Source organism: Maniola jurtina, chromosome 14, assembly GCF_905333055.1.
Source record: "Maniola jurtina chromosome 14, ilManJurt1.1, whole genome shotgun sequence".
Taxonomy (NCBI): domain Eukaryota; kingdom Metazoa; phylum Arthropoda; class Insecta; order Lepidoptera; family Nymphalidae; genus Maniola; species Maniola jurtina.
This window is the reverse complement of record NC_060042.1, coordinates 10,030,599-10,053,013: the sequence shown is the minus strand read 5'-3', so window position 1 is coordinate 10,053,013 and position 22,415 is coordinate 10,030,599. Positions and strand designations below refer to the sequence as shown.

At 35.5% G+C, this 22,415-nt stretch overlaps 1 long non-coding RNA gene across 1 annotated transcript; it reads left to right on the top strand.

Moving 5' to 3' along the window:
• Nucleotides 1-13,366: 13,366 nt before the first annotated feature.
• On the top strand, nt 13,367-21,931 carry LOC123872206. The gene is made up of 3 exons (XR_006797428.1): nt 13,367-13,417; nt 18,888-18,896; nt 21,921-21,931. It is a non-coding gene; the product is annotated as an uncharacterized LOC123872206 (long non-coding RNA).
• Nucleotides 21,932-22,415: the final 484 nt, after the last annotated feature.

Here is a 22,415-nt window from a genome sequence, read left to right as displayed (position 1 = left end):
TGTTTCGTCCCGCTGATGGAATTTTCAAATAAGCTCCCAAAGCGTATTCAGTTGTGAAAGTTTGAACGGTGCGTGAAAATGTGTATTTTTTTTTGTTTTTTTTTTTTTGCTGTCGGGCTGGAATTTGGTGGACGCCAATGACTCGTTGCGTTATTTGCTTGGTTGATTGTTAAACTCTGTGCTTAAAGTAAATAAACAGTTTACTGAAGTAATTAAGTGGTTTTAAAAGTCTATTAGTAGTTAGTAGAAACTTTAGTAGTTAGTGTATTGACTGCGACCACATTATAAACATGCTCGAGACGCCGAAAAATCGGTCAAGTGCGAGTCCAACTCACATAGGAAGGGTTCCGTACAATAATACAAGAAATAATGCTCTTTTTTATTTTTTTTTCATGACGGCCATTTTGAATTTTTTATTATTTGTTATTATAACAAATAGCAATAAAAATACACATTCTGTGAAAATTTCAACTCTCTATCTATTACGGTTCACGAGATACAGCCCGCTGACAGACAAACAGACGGACGGACGGACGGACGGATGACAGCGGAGACTTAGTAATAAGGTCCCGTTGGCATCCTTTGGGTTTGAAACCCAAAAAAAAGGTCCATATTCACATGAGATCGAAACTGCGATGCAGTATATTTACTCTTATCTCGAGCAGAATTCTGAAGAGTGTTAGTATTCTCTGAACAAAGTGATGGCTTAAATTGAAGGTGACTACCGTCTCCTGGAGATACCATAAAAAAAAATCACGCCACTCACTCTACCACATGGTCGTGTGGAAATGAGTTATTTAGCCAAAACGAGTGTTGGAGTGGGCTTTGTGGCGCTCGTACACTGAAACTATTGAGTCTACAAAAAAAAAATGACCACACAAATTGTAGGAAATTGTATCTAGTTTAATTGTTATATAGCAATTTTTGTCGTAAAATGAATGGGAAAGAAGTTATCGTGAAAAAACTGTTTTTGGGCGCCATTTTTCCAAGATGGCGGCGCGAGCGGCAAAGGTACGAGGTGGCAAAATAAAAATTCGGAAAGAGCACATCAAAATTTATAAAACCACCAATTTGCATAACATTCTGAAAACTTTCCAGATAAGCCCCTTTTTGACGCCCAAATTACTGGGCTATATGCAAAAAGTTCTTTGCTTGATCTATCAGTTGATGATGATTAAAATAATAATGGAAACATTATTTACTAAAACTAACCCCCTGGGAATTGAACTTATTGACTCACTTTGCCAAAGAGATTTTTAGGAATGCATAAGTCGCTTTTATAAAGTTCAACAAAGCTTAGTAAAGCAACGTAACAGCATCAAATGGCGCTTTATTTATTCGACAAGCTCTATACGGCAATAATTTAATACTCTTATCTTGTTTGTATTTATTCCGTGGAAATCCTCATAGAATTTACACAAGTGCTAACAGTTCCATTCCTGTATGAACGGTTCAAGATTACCTTAGTGTCAATACTCAATAGTAGACAATTTCAAACTTAGATAGATAGATAGATAGATAGATAGAAACTCTTTATTGCACACAAAAACACATATAAGGATAACAACACAGTAAAAAGAAAACAGAAAAAAACAATTGTGTGCAAAGGCGGCCTTATTGCTTGGAGCAATCTCTACCAGGCAACCTTTGTTGCTTAGTTAGAGACGTGACCAATTTCAAGAGAATTTCAACCCTTGTAGTAATAATTTATGACACAAAACTTGAATTTTGGATGGTTTGTAAAGTCGAATGCTGAATACATAATGAGAAAACATAATTCATCTATAGATAAACGTTCCTAATTATTAAATCTGTTTTTATTTATGAGGGTGCTAACCGAAGAAAAATTTATTGTACTTCTTATTTTTATCTCTAAAGTATATTTCTGCGTTTTGTGGCAAAGCATTGTACTAGGCACTACTAGTACTATTTACTAAATCCACGCGAACGAAGTCACGCGAATGAGCTTGTTATTATGTAATGGTCAAACTTTTATTTCTTGAAGCAAAAAAATGAAGTCCTCTTTCGAAGCCAGAAAGATTTATTAGTTTGCGAAAGTTTTCATAATTTACTTACTCTGTGAAAGCTTTTGAAGGATCCTTCGGGTATTATTAAAATCTTTCTGAACTATTATTGGATTAGTTGGCTTTGTGACATCTATACCATTTAAATAGTACCAACTGATCTAATTAAAAAACATTTTATAAGAAAATTTAAAAAAACGTTTATTTAAAAATTGTGCCACACTTAAATAGTTTTATCACGTCCCTTCCACCACTTGGGTATATTAAACTAAGAAGCCAAAGCAGCAGAAGAGACGGAATAAGAGCCGGAGCAGTGTAGGTATTTAAATATGTGTGGCACAACCACGGCCACTACACATTTTTTACTATTTTTTTAGGAGTGTTTTTTTTTTGTTTTCTTCAATGTTTGTTCGCCATACGAGCGTTGGGCATTGCACGTTGCTTACTTACTCGTTTAGGCTCATATCCTATCATCACTTTTTTAAGAACTTCTATCATCAGTATCATCATGATCAACCCATCGCCAGCCCACTACTGACCACGCGTCTCCTCTCAGAATGAAAAGGGTTTGACCAAAGTCGCTGATCAAGTGCGGATTGATAGATTCCACACACATTTGAGAACATTATGAAGAACCCTCAAGTATTCAGCTTTCCTCAAGATGTCTGCTTAACTGTTAAAGCAAGTGATATTTAAACCTTCAAACGCACATAATGTCGAAAATTTAGAGATGCGTGCCCGGGATCCTCCGGGATCCGGGATGCGGGACCCGCGGGGCCTCGACATCACGAATGGACGATGGACGTCTTAACGACTGGAACCTAGTGACTAGGATTCTTCTATACCTATACCTATTCTAAATTCTGTGGGTATTTTTTTTTTTAAATAAAAATAGCGAGCAAACGAGCAGGCGACCCACCTGATGTTAAGTGATACCTAACCGCCGCCCATGACCATTTGCAGTACCTACCAGAGAAGCAGTGGAAATCAGGATCTGGCCCAACGCGGCGGTCGAAGTTCACCAGGCACCCAGATGGTGAGGGTGAAATTGCTTGTGGTGGCGTGCGGTCCGGTTGTAGAAAAAGGAGGGTGGTGGAAGGGTTTGACCTCAAACAACCCTTCAACATATTATTATGAGATTTTATCATGGATCGAAATATCTCGAGCAGTTTGATCAAGTTAGAAGTTATAATTTCCGGATCAGGGGAGCAACCGATGCCGGGACCGTGTAATCGATTCCGCCCGAACATCTGATACGCGCTTCTAATTTGGGATTTTGCCGACTTGATGAGATTTTCGTTACTGCCTCTGAATCGTTTAACTTCTAATCAACCTAAAGACTAGCAAATTAAGTACACTTAATTTAATATGAATGACTAGCTGATACCCGCGACTTCGTCCGCGTGGATTTAGGTTTTTCGAAATCCCGTGGGAACTCTTTGATTTTCCGGGATAAAAAGTAGCCTATGTGCCAAATCCATCCCGAGGTTTTTCTGGTGAAGGAGTAACAAACACACACACACACACACACACACACACACACACACACACACACACACACACACACACACACACACACACACACACACACACACACACGCACACACAAACTTTCGTCTTTATAATATTAAGTGTGATGTGATTCTGAGATAAGTTATTAAAAATTTTTAACTATCGCAATATTACGCTGCGTTTACACATTCGCCATGGCAGCAGATTGCCCATGTCGGGTATAATCTCGCCACTATACAGTTGCGAGAGAGGACCGAAGGCGAATGTATGAGCCGTGCCAATACAATACTATAAAAATTAAAATACTTACGCATTAATTTATGAATGGTTCCGTCCTGGACGATAGCAGGAGAGATTGACCACGCGGGGCACATTATAAACGAAGCGTATAATAGCATCGTACCATATCGTCGCTCCGCGCCTATTCCTATCTCTTCCATCGCTGTCGTCGAAGTCGCAGCCTTCAAAGTAGCTTTCGTCCCGGCCACTCGTCTCGCTTTCCTTTATATATATAGTTATGTGAATACATCTTTATGTAGCTCTAAAAATAGTGTTTTTGATGGTAGTAATAGTATTAGTAGTATTTAAAAATTTAATTTTAATTTAATAGATCCTTAATAATTTCAAAATTCGTGGATATTATGATATATTTAAGTTGCTTAAATATACTAACATTGTTGACCATCATAAATAGTGTCATCTACGTAGGTATATGTACTAATATTATAAAAAGAAAGTTTGCTTTGTTTATTTGTAACTGAAACTGAAACTAGCTGAAACTATTGAACCGATTTTAATAATAATTCTTTCACCATTAAATAGTTACTTTATCCAGAAGTAACATAATATGTGTATTTATTTAAATTCATCTGAGCGTAGCTGGACAGATCATTTAGTCTTATCTTATAATAAACCCATTAATAAATCAAAGAAAATATATCTTCCATTCAATAAATTATATATTATTTAAGCCAATTTGAAAATCCTAAATTGATTCATTCGAGAATCGGTCTAGTCCTAGTCGGATTATAATAGGTAGGCAACTAATAGGTAGGTTTCTCGTTAGTCAGCCAATTACCATTATATGGCTCTTATACGACTCCAGTTTATTATCCTATCGCTATTCGCAGAGGCTCTCTGGAGATTAATAAATTACAAATTATATAGGTGCATGACCTTTGAAAACCAGTGTCTATTAAAAAATTTTGTAATCTCAAAGCTGTCAAAGTCATTCTCCACATGATAGCTTATTCATATTCTTAATAGCTCCATAGCTTGTTCATTATCTTAAGTTTAATTATTATAATGCGAAAGTGTATCTGTCAGTCTGTCTGCTAGCTTTTCACGGCCCAACAGCTTAACCGATTTTTAAGGGTACAGACTCAGAGTTAGCTTACATCCCCAGTAATGGACATAGATTACTTTTTATCTCGGAAAATCAAAGGCCTATCCATTCATCTATACTATCCACATCCATACTTTTACCTATTAATAAATAAATATAATAAATTTATATTATAAATGCGAAAGTGTGTCTGTCTCTTTGTCTGCCTGATGGCTTTTCAAGGCCCAACAGTTTAACAGATTTTGATGAGTACATACAGTGTAAGCTTACATAGCAGGGACGGACATAAGCTACATTTTATACGGGAAAAATAAAGATTTCCCACTGGATTTTTAAAAAAAAATACACGCACGCGGACCAAGTCGTGGGCATCATCTTGTAAAATATATATCTAAGTTATGTACCGTTGCCAGTTGCAACAATTTTTTTCTTTCTTTCTATTATAAAAAATAGAACATTAAAGGAAGGGTTCACTGGTGCGTATGAACCATAGATATGTAATGAACGCAACGCATACACGAAACATACAAACTCAAGTCGCACAGCATCTACGTAATATAATATCATCCCTACTCAACGTTTAGAGAGTGTACATTTATAATGACGTGTTTCTTCCGCACCAAAAAAGCTCCCTTAAGATAAAGACATCACACAGCTTCCTCAACAAATAAACTGGAGATATCCCGTTAAGTTTTGCCACAGTAGTTTATTGCTGTCGTTAACATGTCAACTCGCCGCCGACGTAGACAGACGTGAGTCGTAATTTCCGTCCGACTTGTCTTATTGACGCTTTAATATCAGAAATGAGAAAACCAATAAAAATATCCGATTACTGGGGAAAACACAATATATTGATACTTATTGGTTTATCGCTCAGATGCGATCACTACTAATACCTACTAGAAGTAGGTATTAGTAGGAAAGCGATATCGCACTGACTGAGGTTGACTAATCAACCAATCAGTGCGATATCGCTTTCTCACGGCTTTTCGTCTACAAAATGTTACCAAAACCACGAGAGAGACGAGTCGCACTATAGTTATGCTAAGGCTGATGTTTGGTGGATTATAGCAAATTAAGCTTTTATATCATCCTTGTATAAGGCTGCTGTTTACAGCAAACTAATATATACTAATTTTACGTAAATAATGGTACTGATTCTGAGCACAACTAAATTTTAGAGTATTCACATTCTCTTCTTACTAATGTAATATGAAAAGGACAGACACAGTTTGACAGTTTTAAATTTAATTTAGAGCTGTCAAACCTTTTGACTTTAGCTGCCAGTCGCAAGGTTATTGTTGAAATTAGTAATATGCACTAAAATTTCCAGTCTTTTAATATAAAATTCATGTTCAGACCTTTTTTAGCAATATTAAAAAGAAAAAGATGCAGATACTCGAAATTTAGTGTAATAATAACGAAAGACAACAGGATCGGCGCCATTATAATAATATAATATTGTTATTGGATATAGCTTGATAATAGTGTTACTTAAGAATCATTATTATGAAAATGACTTTTTTGTGAACATTTTAAACTTGCTTCAAACCACAATCAGTAAACTTACAATTTACAAGTAGTAATGATTTGTTTTAAAAATTACAATGTTTAAAGATAATGTAAAAGCTAATGTTTTATAGTCCTCTGGACTCAAACCATTTCTTTTCTCTTTCGACGTAATATTTATCGACTGACTGTACCTATTCCTATTGAAAATCTCGTGCATGCTTAGCGGTCGTCGAGATATAAAATGTATTATTCTGTCTATTGATTCTATCCCAGATTACATGGTCTACTAGTTTTCACATTCTATTCAATATTGTTGTACCCATACGTAATCATCTATCGTTATTTATTCACAAGTCTGTAGCATTTATTAGAGGTCTAAGAACAGGATTGTGGAATATTAGGTCTGCCGTTGCCATTATCCAAATTGGAGTTTGGTTGGGACCTGAATAGGCTTGAAACCTTTATCGTGTACTGGTAATGACGGTTTAAAGATGTAGAAGGACTTATTTCGTAGGAAAGGTTTCGACGGTTAGGTCTTCGGAAAGAATTTGTGAGAGTAATGATTTTTTTATTCGATATTTTATTTTGTTGAAGGCACAGAATATTTAATAATATCTTAGGTAGTGGCACAAAGAGCTCCCTTCGCAAAGACGCTTAAACAAAACAATATTTAAAAGCACTTGTAAAAGTTTAATTGAATAAAAATATTTTGAATTTGATATAGCGACTCTTGTTGCGATGTAATAAAGTGCAATTCAGCTCTCACAGCACTGCCACACAAGTTTAAATAAACACCTCTCTTTCTGTCACGTAAGCTCTTGTCTCTTGTATCTCTCTCTTTTTCTTTTTCGAAGGGGATCGGAGTCGCCGGTGGCTCGCGCCGTTTCTGGGGTAACCAAAGGAGACCGGCCTAAAAGAAGTACGAGACAGATTGAAAACGTATTTTTTTAACCAAGAATATGATTGTAAGACATAGCAAAATCTAAGCTCTAACTTTTAATAGCGGAACTTTTAGATTAACGAAACTAATAGATTATGTTTTTCGTTATAAGAACTACAATGATTGTGTTATAAGGGAACAAGGTAACAAGTGTAAATTAAAAATTTTCAACACCCCCGACAAATCATTTTCAAATAAATAATTATGTATATCTAGGCAACGTCCATCTTGACAGCTTGACATTTGTCAATTGACACTTGAATATTATGAACCTAAGGGTTATCTAACCTTCTTTTCTACAAGAAAACTAGAAAATAGCTGATAACTTTTAAACGGCTGAACCAATTCTTTTGGATTATAGCTAAGAACACTCTCGATCAAGCCACCTTTCATACAAAAAAAAGTAAATTCAAATCGGTTCATTCGTTTAGGCACTACGATGCCACAGACAGATACACAGATACACAGATACACAGATACACAGATACACAGATACACAGACACACAGATACACAGATACACACGTCAAACTTATAACACCCCTCTTTTTGGGTCGGGGGTTAAAAACGCCGTAGACATTGACATGGGTTCCTAATGTAACTTTGTCCGGAAAATACTAAAATGATTTCCCGAAAAAATTGCCATTGTTATTATCGTCTACCCCCTATCTCTCTGTTACTGGAATTTCTTTGAAACATTTTCCGTACATCGTTCATGCCGACATTGTGAGCTGGATATTTGAGACGTGTTATGTAATCTTTTACTGGTTCACTCTATGAAAGAAAATTCAAATTTCTCACGTAGGAAACGAGTAAGTAATACTTAGTTTAACTTATTACTAACCAGTTTTGTCACGCCGGTTTTTATTTAATGATTTTTTTTTAAATGCACGTACGAAAACGTAGCAGACAAACAGAACACTCTTTCGCATTTAAAATATTAGTATGGATTTTAGGACGCATTTTCAATATAAAATTTTATTTTCTGATATATTCATAACCTTCACCTGCGAGTTTGAACATAGAATGTATAGCATCTCGCCGGGGCGAGTGTCTCGAGACGGTGTGAAGAGGAGCAAACACCTTTGAAGTGCCCACGTACACTTTATACATCAAAAGTCGAAACTGCTTGACATGGAGTATTAATTCTCAAACTTCTACTACAAAAGAATTTAGCGATGAAAAAATTTTAGATATATTTTCAAAAAACGAAGTTAAATTATTATCCACAACCACCCAATTTTATTCAAAGATGCCATGGGTCGACAATAAAATGAGATCAGTTGACATCGATTAATAGTTCCTAGGTGCTTTAAATCCATACAATTAATGGATTGACGATTGTCAAGAACAGTCGATCATTCATGGATTGACCATCGATCCCTCGTCGATCATAGGTAGGTAAATCGATTGTTTTATCTTTGTTCGATTGTTTTGATTATTTTATCGACCACTCCAAACTACCATCATGTACAATGGTCGTCGGATGGCCTGTTATGGGACATTAATCCTCACACATCAACTACAAACGAATTTATCGCTAAGAAATTTTTGATCAATCTATTTTCGAATACAAAGATTAGACTTGTCCTTAAAAGTTTCAACTTTTAGAATTCCAAAACCATTAGGCTTTCAGCTTACAAAGGAAAGAAACAAAGACTTTATTCAAATAGCCTTTCATATTGTGTTTTAAATCTTTAGATGTAAGAGTGAAACAAATGACAGCGTAACACAATAAAGTTTCCCCTAGCTTCAAATAGCGCAACGTAGCAAATCATAGCACATTTTCACGTAGCGAAACGTATAGGGCTACAGCGTAGAACATATTGTAAAGCGTGTTGTAACGTAGTTAAACGCTACGAATAGATAGATAGAACTACGTAGCAAAGCGTAGCTCAAATTCAAATTCAAAGTGTTTTATTCAATTAAACTTTTACAAGTGCTTTTGAATCGTCAAAAAATCTACCACTGGTTCGGAATGCCGTTCCCACCGAGAAGAACCAGCGAGAAACTCGGCGGTTGCTCTTTTCAAGTACATATTCAATTTACAATCATATGCCATACTGTATACAAGCAATTGCAGTGCTGGAGCGAGTCAAATCCAAGCTTTTTTGTCATTTAGATAATGTCAATGTCCGAGTAACGCGGGCAAACACCACCTGTGCGAAATTGGTAGAGGGTTTACCATCACCTGATCAGTCTAGCCAATGAAGGATAATGTAAAAGGATGGGTTATCCACAATATCTATTTCATCATTATCATTATCAACTGTCATTGCGCCGCCTGGATCCAGCGGCTCCCTGCTACTCGTTTGATATCGTCTATCTACCTAGTGCCTTCCAGCGCTGCGCTTTCCGCTGCGGTCGCCATTCCAGCATCTTGGGACTCCAACGTCTAACAGTTTTTAGAAAAAAAATTACATTATACTTTCTAGAGGAACCAAATTATTTTGGAACTAAAATGGTGTACAATTCTGCTAAGTGTATAATAATGCATATTAATATTACTATAAATGCAAAAGTGTGTCCGTCCGTCTGTCTGTGTATCTGTCTGTCTGTGTGTCTGTCTGTCTGTCTACTAGTCTTTCACGGCCCACACATTCAAACGATTTGGACGTTTGGTACACAGATAGCTTGCATAACGGGAACGGCGATAGGCTACTTTTTATCCCGAAAAATTAAAGAAATCTCCTGAGAATTCTATGAAACCTAATTGCACGCGGACAAAGTCACCGGCATCATTTAGTTATTTATAAGATGTTAAATAAATTAAGTTACACCTAAAAAAGACTAGATTTAAAAGGGCTAAGCCTTTTGAGTTAGTGTAGTTAAGTGTTAGTGCAGTTTAAATAACACAAGAAAGAACAAAGTGTTTTAGTGCTAGTACAATTTAATGAACACAAGAACAAAGCATCTTAAAATAAAAACTAAATTAAAGTAAGATATGTCAATGGACCGACTCTTAGATATAAGTACTTTTATAAGTTTAGGTTAACATAATATTAGCTTTACTCGTTGGCTAGATTGTAATCCTAGTAAAGTACTGCTGCCAGTACTTTATGATTATAAAAAAAAAAACCTAAAAAAAGTGGATTGTTGGCAATATCTATTTTAATAACACAATAAATAAATGTAGCGCTGCGTCGAAAGTCGAAACCTGTTGCTTATCGACTCCATCGCTTTGACAGGCAGCGTGCACTTGAGTGACTGCTTTGTTACAAGCTCCCGTATCGAGGCAATCTCGTAGATTGGCACGATCACCTATTTTCAACTCCTCACAAAATAAGGAGGAACAAAAGAAGGAAATACTTTTGTTTGTTTGAATAAGGGCGTATGTGCACTCACCCTCATGTAAAGTGGTGATAAAAAAAGAATACCTGGCTGAGTTTTTTGTGGGCTCTTCTCAGACTTGGGCGCGTTTGGAATCCTCATAGCTTTAGTTTTAAGGGGCATGAGACCTGCCTGCCCGCGAAATTAAAGTATCGACTATTCTCACAAATTAGTCGATACTTTAATTTATTTCTTAAACTGGACCTTTTCAAGTAAAGATATTTATATATAAACCTGTGAGGATGATTTTGCCCCTGTCGCAAATAAAATAACCATAAGCCTACGTTGTCGTATTAGTTTACAAATTGCGAAAAACCAAATTAAATTTGAATTTCGCGGGCAGGCCGGTCTCATGACCCTTAAGTTAACGCAATTATCACCACTACGAGTTTGACAATCAGAACGTGTACAATGCAATATAGTATCCAATTTAATGACTTTGACTTTGATCCTTATTCGGTTCGTTTCCATGATTCATCGAAGTGGCTTTCATACAAATACATACTCATTCGATTCGTATTTTGGAGATTCGTCAAATTAGGGATGAGTGCACGCCCTATGGTATGGATACGGGTACAAAATAAAAAACCGGTCAAGTGTGCGACGGACTTGCACAGGCAGTGTGTTCGTATCATAGTACAAGAAATAACAATTTTTAATTTTTATTAATTTTCATTGCAGCAATATTGAAATCGAAACGTCAAAATTGGTCAAATGGGTGCGCCGTGAAGAGTTAATATACAGCTAGACACACTTTACACATAATATTAGTATGGATAGTATGGATACATACATATGCATGCATCCATTTTCCTTCGAAGCGAATTCACAGACTTTCATGGTAGAATTCTCAACACGTTTCCCATTGAGGCAGTGATCCTAGGTTCCTCATTACTGGATATCACGCGCTTCAATGGAGGAGCTTATGACTGTTACATAAAAGACATGTTGAGAACAAGATGCGGTATTGTACCTACCTACTTTACTTATCTTTACTATACGTTTTATTTTTTGTGAGTATACCAAATGGAACATAGGAAACTGTATAATTGGGTGATATTATCTTTTTCTACTTAAATATAAAAAAGGAATAGGTGACTCACTGACTGTATGACTGATCTAACAAGCTCAAACCATTGGACGGATCGGACTGACAAGTGTAAATTAAAAATTTATAACACCCCCGACAAGTGAAGGTTACAGTAACTCGAAAAGAGCTGATTAATTATTTCGGCTGAACCGATTTTCTTGGATTATAGCTAAGAACACTTTCGATCAAGCCACCTTTCAAACAAAAAAAAAACTAAATTAAAATCGGTTCATTTGTTTAGGAGCTACGATGCCACAGACAGATACACGCGTCAAACTTATAACACCCCTCTTTTTGGGTCGGGGGTTAAAAAGCATAGGTACAGATAACTATTAGGTATACGGTAGGTATCCGTAACGAAAGGATTTTTAAAAATTCAACTCCCTAAAAGGTAAAATAGAGGTTTGAAAGTATTGAACTTTTGAAGTTACATGCCTGAAAATTGGAATTTTTAGGCTTTCTGTTGAAAATGAAGGAATACCTACATGTTCCAAGATATTCAAAAATTCTATGGGAAACTAAATAGAAAATTTAAAAGTACTCTCACATGCAGGTGCATACTACAAGATGTCATGTACCTACTAAGCTTCACGGGATTTTTAAGAACCCAAGTCCACGCGGATGAAGTCGCGGGCAATAGCCATATTAATATTGTAAAAGCGAAAGTGTCTATCTTTTCAAGGCTCTAATTCTGAACCGATCTTGATGGAATTTGGCACAGAGATTGTATCCGAACTGTTGTACTGTAGAGTGTAGACGAACATAGAATACTGTACTTACGAGTATATGTATAGGCAGACCGATTTTCATGTCCATTTTAGAATTCTATTATGAAGAAATAATATTCATTTTAGAATTACCTCATTGAATAATTGAGTTGTTGAGTATGAAGAATATTTGCCTGTCTACGTATAATGTACTTACAACAACGCTATATAATTAAAACGGTTTACAGTAACGAAATGCTCACTTTTTATCTTTTATTTTCAACTTTTACGTAAACGAGTAATTAAATTCAATCCTCATTAAAACGTCTTGAGAAGCAAGAAGAAAATCCCTGCTAAAAACAAATTAATGAAGGTGAAGGAGTTCCTTTAAAAAACATTTCAACCTTTTAATGGTGATTGTGAGTTTAGCCTCTGATTCAATTAGGCCGCCGTAGGTCGTAGCACAAATCACTGTTAATTAATTGTCAGTATTAAATGTTAAACTTTTATCTCTCTCCTTTTAATTTAACGTACTTAGAGCCCTGTTTTCATCCCCAAATAAATGTTTAAGTTATTGCTGTTGGTCAGCTGTTAATCTTTTTTAAATACGCGCCTCGGATTTGCACTGGGAGCCCACCTATTTCATAGGCAAAATTTTACTATTCGGGAAAACATGAAAATATATGGGATATACTAGTATATGTAATGTATTATGGTTAAGAATCTACCTTTTAAAAAGCTATTATACTAATCGCAATCGATTTGCTGCTACCCGTCGAGGAGTTCCTTCTATTTCCGACACTGGTCATCAAATCTTCACCAAACTTACATGGTACTAACCTGACAACCTTTTTAAAGAAAAAAGAATTGCGAAAATCGGTATGACGGAGTTATGGAGTAAAAGGTACCGTATCCCGAAGAATCCCTAATTTTTTTCAGGATAAAAACTACCCTATATGTTTTAAATTCGAGTATCGGCTATCACTGTACGAAACATTTAAATCCGTTCAGTAGTTTTCGCGTGATGCGCGCATATACAGATAGACAGACAGAATTCAGAAACACAGAAAAAAATTGTTTTGGGGTCCGTATGGATAGTAATGTTTCCTCCGATTAAAATTTTCAAAATGTATTTAATGTAAATCGTCAAGTTACAGTTTTATTTTAAGTATACATAGACACAAGTGTAAATTAAAAATTTTCAACACCCCCGACCATTTTCAAATAAATAATTATGTATATCTAGGCAACGTCCATCTTGACAGCTTGACATTTGTCAATTGACACTTGAATATTATGAACCTAAGGGTTATCTAACCTTCTTTTCTACAAGAAAACTAGAAAATAGCTGATAACTTTTAAACGGCTGAACCAATTTTTTTGGATTATAGCTAAGAACACTCTCGATCAAGCCACCTTTCAAACAAAAAAAAGTAAATTAAAATCGGTTCATTCGTTTAGGCGCTACGATGCCACAGACAGATACACAGATACACAGATACACAGATACACACGTCAAACTTATAACACCCCTCTTTTTTGGTCGGGGGTTAACAAAATGGCGTGACCGATAAACTCCATCTTTTATCGAGTCCCCTGTTTGCAAGATTACTCAAATCACTAAGGTTCTTTTTCAAATCACTTGTGGTTTAAACAAAGGCTGGGGATCAGCGATTAGCTGCGACGGCAGCAAACATAAGCTTCTTAAAACCTTAATCCTGACTTAATCCTTGGAGACTCGACGGAAAATCTGGCCTGAAATTGTTATTGAAAAGATAAGTAGTGTAAAAGAAATTCTGCCAGCGATGTTTTATTGATATTCCTTGATGTTACTTTTATTCTTGTTTTTTTTTATTCTATGAACGTAATTTTTTAGCTCTTATTTCTACCTACTCATAAATATATTTGGTAAATAAACATTTGTATCTTATGCTCATTTCAATTCAACTTAATAAATTTATTTGCATAGGTACCACCGACTGTATGAAAACAGAAAAAAGTATAGTATTGAACATACCTGGATTAAAATGTGTTCATAAACAAATTGTTAGTATTTTCAATTTCAGAATAAGATACTTAACTATACCCAGTGGAGTATCATATGAAACATTACATTCTTAAACAGATTTTTATTTATTCTTGGTTTAGTTTTAATAGTTTTTGATTTATCGTGCAAAATGTAAAAAAAAATACCTGAGTACGGAACCCTCCGTGCGCGAGACTGAATGACTGACTGACTGAGTTTTGTTTCGAGTGTTAATATTCTGGACAGAATATGAAGAATATTAAACATCTTTCTATATGAAAATTTCAATGAAGAACTCACGAGTACGAAATCTGGCTTTATGAATGACTTCGCAACCGCTGTTTCTGAGCACCCTAAAAGTAATAAACATTATTACAAGTATCAAAATGCGAAACACAACAAATTTGAATTAAGGGAAGGTAGAGAAAGCTTGAGGGCAATTCATAATATTTTCGGTTATGAAATCAGATCAATTTTCTTTATAAAAATCTGTTTTCCATGTCATATAAAAATAACAGGCAACATTATTTTGTTAACGCATAAAATAAACTATTGTTATTGCAATTTTATAATAAGAAAACCCATGACACCTTTAACTGTACATAAACGGTCGATTTAGGAAAAAATCCTGTATACATTGACGTATCCAGTGGTATATGAAAATTAATGAACTGCATCAATACATGTCACACATGCTTTGGGCTATGATGACCATTATTAGTATATAAACAAATTAGTTATTTCGTGGACATCCTTACAGCCATTGCAATTGGTTGATAAGTGGTAACGATCAGATTTATTAAAACTGGAGCAAATCAGCAAACACGCCCGAGCTTAACTCCTCCGCCTTTCCAAACAGAGTAGAGGGTTGCTACGTAAACACACAAAAGGCTTCGTTAGACTGCAGATGGTAATTTAAGCACCAAATTGTTTCCGAGACCGTTTAGAGTGAAAACGGTCTCGGTAGTAAGTACGACCTACCACACGTACTACTTAATGATTTAGTTACAGTGGTCCGTCCCGTAGTTAACTGCAACCACTCGTAAAAAGTTCTCGTTTCTTTTTAACCCCCGACCCAAAAAGAGGGGTGTTATAAGTTTGACGTGTTTATCTGTGTATCTGTCTGTGGCATCGTAGCTCCTAAACTAATGAACTGATTTTAATTTGGTTTTTTTTGTTTGAAAGGTGGCTTGATCGAGTGTGTTCTTAGTTATAATCCAAGAAAATCGGTTCAGCCGTTTGAAAGTTATCATCTCAATTCTAGTTACTGTAACCTTCACTTGTCGGGGGTGTTATAAAATTTTAATTTACACTTGTTTTAATTCATTAGTAAAGACTAACGCTTGGCTACAATCATACTTGCTGGCAAGTGGTAAGTGATGATGTAGCCTAAGATGGAGAGCACTTGCCTAGAAAATGCTCATTCACTCTTGACTTGAAGGATATTAGGTAAAATTGGAGGGGATAACTGATGCCGGAGAGGCGTTCACTATCCTAGCGGTTCGAATTAGAAACGAGAAGGCAAATCGCGACCGTCTGTATTAGGTTAAAGATTAGCTAGTAGTGAATCTATTCAAGAGTTATAACTTTCCATTTCATGTAACATGCTTAAAGAATGTTTAAAAAGATTCATCATAAAATGTTTTCATCTTCAAGATATTTTCCTTACACAGTTAATAACTCGGAAATTTGGTTGCGCCTCGGGGGTATGAAAATATGAATTCGCGGTTTCATGTCAGGAGTTAGCTACTTGTAGAGCTTTTGAGTTAAAGTTCATCGGTGTATCAAAAGCATTTGCCATTTTAGTAAGGTAAATTCAATATTATATAGCTTACCAAGAACAAAAATAAACTAATAAACCAACGAACTCTATCTAAATGTAAATACATATTTATACATACTCGTATTATACCGAATAACCCTTGAACCTAGAAAGCTGAAATTTTGCACACAGATTCTCTTCATTACGTAGAAAATTATAAGTCTGGATTCTTCGAAATTTTCACGGAATAGCATATTTCTGCTGAGCAAAGCTAGTTTAATGATATAATATGTAAGTACACTTGGATGAGTTTAATTCATCCAAGAATGAACATAATGTAGGTATGAGTCAAAAGTCTAACACATGCTACGTAATTTTACTACGGGAAAGACTCACTGGACCAATAAAGAATAGTAAATAAATAATTAACTCATTTTTCTGGTTTCCGTTTTGTGTTGTAGTTGTTGAAACGATTCAACTGTGAGGTTATAATATCTCGCAGTTGAATTGTTTACAACCAGTAAAGAATTCAGACGAGTTTCTAGTGCATGCTATGAAATAAATATTTTATTGCCTACATGTTGCTTGTATAAACATTGTGAAGAATATTTTATCTTTTCAATAGAAAACTATACATCAAGCTGCAACTTCGTGCGACTCAACGAAATATCCTGGACACCTGGGATGATACGTGGTTTTCATTTTAATATGAGAGACCAAGCGAGGTAAAATGAAATTGTATGCATAAAAATATATATTTTATAACTTATTGTTGTCAGTTTTGCTCTTGCAGACAGGCAAGAATATGCAGTTTTGAAAAGAATGTGCTAACCGTGAAAGGATATGACAGGAAATTTACGGTGTTAGTGTGTTAGTCACACTTATCACACTAATATTATAAAGGCGAAAGTTTGTATGTGTGTGTGTGTGCGTGTGTGTGTGTGTGTGTGTGTGTGTGTGTGTGTGTGTGTGTGTGTGTATGTTTGTTACTCCTTCACGCAAAAACTACTGGACGGATTTGGCTGAAATTCGCAATAGAGATAGATAATATCCTGGATTAGCACATAGGCTACTTTTTATCCCGGAAAATCAAAGAGTTCCCACGGGATTTCGAAAAATCTAAATCCACGCGGGCGAAGTCGCGGGCATCGGCTAGTAGTAAATAAATAATTAAGTCATTTTTCTGGTTTCCATTTTGTGTTGTAGATCAACAGGTAAACAATTCAACTGTGAGGTTATAATACCTCGCAGTTGAATTGTTTACAACCAGTAAAGAATTCAGACGAGTTTCTAGTGCATACTATAAAATAAATATTTTATTGCCTACATGTTGCTTGTATAAACACTGTGAAGAATATTTTATCTTTTCAATAGAAAACTATACATCAAGCTGCAACTTCGTGCGACTCAACGAAATAACCTGGACACCTGGGATGATACGTGGTTTTCATTTTAATATGAGAGACCAAGCGAGGTAAAATGAAATTGTATGCATAAAAATATATATTTTATACCTTATTGTTGTCAGTTTTGCTCTTGCAGACAGGCAAGAATATGCAGTTTTGAAAGGAATGTGCTAACGTGAAAAGATATGACAGGAAAACGGTGTTAGTTGTACCTACTATAAAGTGCTAGTTACTAGGCAAGTACGCTAAAAAAGAGTTTGCCTGATGAATTGTTTTTCTTTGTCTACAAAAACGACAAACACTAAAAAGTAAAAAATAACTTTTGTTTAGCTACACGTGTAATGCACCTAGGTATGAAGTCGAGCGAGCATATTAAAACAAAATTAGAAATCCAAGAGTGAAGCTCGCCCGACTTCATACCTAGGTGCATTACACGTGTAGCTAAACAAAAGTTATTTTTTACTTTTTAGTGTTTGTCGTTTTTGAAGTCGGTTTTATTTTTCTTTTGAAAATTTTTTATTTCACAATTTTTAGTGGCCCCATTGTACTATAATATGCTGTGCCCAGTTAAAACCCTACTGTTTACTAAGCTATTACACTGATCGCGAGCAATTTGCTCCTATCCATTGAGGAGTTCTGTTCTTCATCTCCGAAGATATTCATCAGATCTTCACCAAATTTATATGGGACCACCTGCACAGTATACCCTTTCAAACAAAAAAAAAATTTTCCAAATCGGTCAAGGGGTCTTTGAGTAATCGGGGAACATACATAAAAAATAAAAAAAAAAATAAAAAAAAAAAAAAAAAGATCCCGACGAATTGAGAACCTCCTCCTTTTTTGGAAGTCGGTTAAAAATCAGCTTCAGATGGATGGTTTCAAAGTCTAAAATGGGCATGGGTAGAAACATGTTTTGTGTTTTATAACAGGATGAAAGGTCATACAATTATACAACTATTCTTATTACACGAAGTTGCAACTTTGTCAGATACAATGAAACTATTTTACTAATAAATAATCGAACAAGAAAATTAATTATTGGATATCTTCGTAAAGTTACGTTATTGCAGTTTGTTGAAGTGGCAATATATTACCCAAATAATAAAAGAATATTGCACTGAATATGATAATAATATCATAGCCTAAAGACCGACCACACAATTAGATTAGTTGCACTTGCAACTTTACCAGGTACGAGACAAATAAATGGCTTTGATATGAAGTACCTACTTAGGTTAAGTCTGTGTTAACTAATTTTTGTATTAACTGAACGAGATTTTTGTTACGTGTCTGTATAATGTGTCTTCATTGCAAATTGTTGTAATCGTAGATTATACCAACTTTGTTGCAATGACAGATAAACTAATTAAATTAGTTGCAACTGAGCCAGGTACGAGGTACCCTATAACCTAAATGAATGAAGCTTAATTAAGTTTGCATAAAGCTACTTATTGTAATTGTATTGATAAGTACCTACTATGTATGTATGTAGTATTCGTATTTGATGTGATTTTAGTTGCAACTTTGTCAGGTAGGATAAAACGGTCGGTCTCAGCATCTGTGCTCGGTCTGAGAATCTAATATCTCCTGTTATATTACGCCATTTTTAATATCAAAGATCGAGACTCGAGAGCAAGGCACAGAGTTCAGACATTACCTACTCGTAGTAAGATAAAGCTTCAATATATTCAAAAAATTCAAATTCAAAAATTGTTTATTTTCGGTAACTTTGTTAACAATCATCTGCAAAAAAATATTTTTGGAGTTATCGCCAAAAAAGGTAAGTATGTATTTTCCAAAACGGATGTTTTTAAAAATACCTAATGCTACGAAACGTAGAACCAAACTAAAAGCTTGGGTCCTAAGTATCTAGCATATTTTCTTTTTAAAAATGGGACAGCATCTTTTTGTAATCAATAATTTTCCGATACCTATCAAAATCAAGATAAAATCCCGGCGCTCGTTTTCACGTTTTCTTTTATTACACGATAGGCTTTCACATGACGAAAATCATGACTTGGAAAGCAACGATGAAGGCTACATTGGGGCACGCTTGCCTAGAAGCCTGTTCACTCGTCTTTAAGTTAGGTAAACCTACTTAAGTTATTACATGGCAGGAAACACGGGCGCCGAAAGGGCTTTCCAAACCTTAGCAGTTGAGCAAAAACGTTTCGTGCGAGTAGATTGGATGTCAACCACATTGGATGCCAACGCTCACAGTTTCTTTGTGTTCATGTAATGTTTCCTTGATATAATATGGTTATCTTATTATTTATGATAATTGACGAGGTGATTAAAAGCTCTGTTTGTAAGCATAGTGGACATTTCGTTCATTAGAGTAGAAACAGATTTCCTTGCAAAAACAAAAGTAAATTAGACGGAGCCTTGGCTAATGGCGGCCATTATGCAGATGAGGTCAGAGATATCACGGTAACGACTATTTTCGTAATTTCATAACGTTGGGCTCTTTTCGCACTGCATCTGGCGCGAATCCGAGAAAATTCAGATCTATGAAACTTAGATGTCCATTTTACACTGTGTCCGTTTTTAAAACCTTTTTAAGACCCAAAAAGAGGGGTGTTATAAGTTTGACGTGTGTATTTGTGTATCTGTCTGTGGCATCGTAGCTCCTAAACTAATAAACCGATTTTAATTTAGTTTTTTTTGTTTGAAAGATGGCTTGATCGAGAGTGTTCTTAGCTATAATCCAAGAAAATCGGTTCAGCCGTTTAAAAGTTATCAGCTCTTTTCGAGTTACTGTAACCTTCACTTGTCGGGCGTATTATAAATTTTTAATTTACACTTGTTGACTCTTGATTCTTGAGACTGGCACAAAGCGCAAACGTTCATACAAGTACCCAATACTGTGGTTGATTTAGTCCGAATTAGATATATTCTCGGCTACGGATACGCCAAATAGGCTACTTCTGATGGACAATTGTCGGATTCGGATCGGATGCAGTGCGAAAAGAGCCTTACGACGGAAAACTTTTTAGACGGGAATGTTTTCATTTAGAAGTTACGTACAGAAACTTCTATACCTACCTCTGCATTATATCGAAGGTAATAAGGAAAAATCATCTCCCATTTACAACGCCTAAACAAACGACTGTGTTAAACCTTTTATAAAGAAGATGAAGTAGAAAAAAACCTGATTAAGTAGATACCTTTTTTCATAAAATATTACCACAATAAAAAATAGGTAATGTACCTAAGTATGTAAATACATAACCTTTATATAAGGATGGACAGTTGTAGTTAATAGCTCGCAGTAAATAGGTACTTGCGCGGAGCACCTGAGTAGATAATAATTTATGCTTTCGGTCCTACGCCTGTCCTGTCTCCGGTCGTGTCAGATTTCCTGACCGTTCGGACTATAAGAGCAAGGGAATAGAGCATGTAGTTTTTTTTATTCCGATACAAGTTAGCCCTTGGGATCTCACGTTGGGAGTCTGAGATAGAAGCAGGATAACTTGGCGAGCAAAATGTATCGTTATTTTTTTTTAACTGGCCTGTTTCAGGTTAGCTGGTAGCCCGCTTCCCTTTAGCCTGCAAGCCTGCATCTTCACTAGTCAAAGCAAATACCTACTCTGTTGTAGTTAAAGGCTAGCTTATGATTGAATTAAAAAAAGATGTAGATGTGCAAGCTTCAGATAAATTGTTTCTAAAAGCTTTAACAGGGCTCTCTCCGTCACTTATACTCCATATTAGTTAGATATTAGTTTCTAGAATATGTCTTCAAAATTTCATGGACTTTGTTTGCTTAATATTTAAATGAAATTGGAACTAAGTTTGTATGGAGCGAGTGACGGAAAGACCCCTCTTAAGACTATTAAGACTCCACCCTTCATAGAAGCAAGTATCGGAAAATTGGGTACGTACTATTTAAATTCCTCAGCATTAGGTACTTTACACGAATGTACACGATGACATTTTTCCCATTTTCGAACCTTATTTTATTTTCTACTTTAAAAGCGTGTCATCATATTATTCTTTTTTCGCTCCGAGAGAAGCAATTGCCGGAAAATTGGGTAATGCTTTAAATTCCGCAACATTTATTCGCAAGAATGTATCTATAAAGGATGGTCTTTCCCACGAAATATTAAGAGTACCTAGGTATTATTAAAAGTCCAATAGTGTAATAAATATTATTATTATAATTCGCGGGCATAGATTATATTAACACATCAATAATCACTTTCCGTTTACATTAATAAATAGAACTTACAATTTACATAATACCTAGTCCCTTTCTATTTTTCTAAAGAACCAGAGCATTCTGTATGCACGAGACCAAAACGCCGTTCAACAGGTAGGTACGTCATTGTACAGTACACGGCCAAACGAAAAGCTGTACTCCCACAAAGGATTTTGCTTGTATGAAGTGTTCCGTTTGAACTTTTGCTTGGCATGTTTATGCACAAAACAGTGCATAGAAATGTACCAGACAATGAAAGTAGGCAAAACCTACCTACTCTGCTTAACCTACTTACCTGGTATTAAGCTAGAATATTTTTCAGTATGACAGTATCATATTGTAAAGTAAAGCGGTGATAATGTAGTGGTTATAATGTCGAGAGGGTTCGGAGTTCGATCCCAGACACGCACCTCTATCATTTCGGAGTTCCTTATATGTGTTTAAGCAACACAGTATCACTTGATTTAACGTTGAAGGAAAACACCGCGAGTAAACCAACACACCTGGAGATTTCTCCACATTGTTCTGAAAGGTATGTGAATTCTGCCAATTCATACTTGGCCA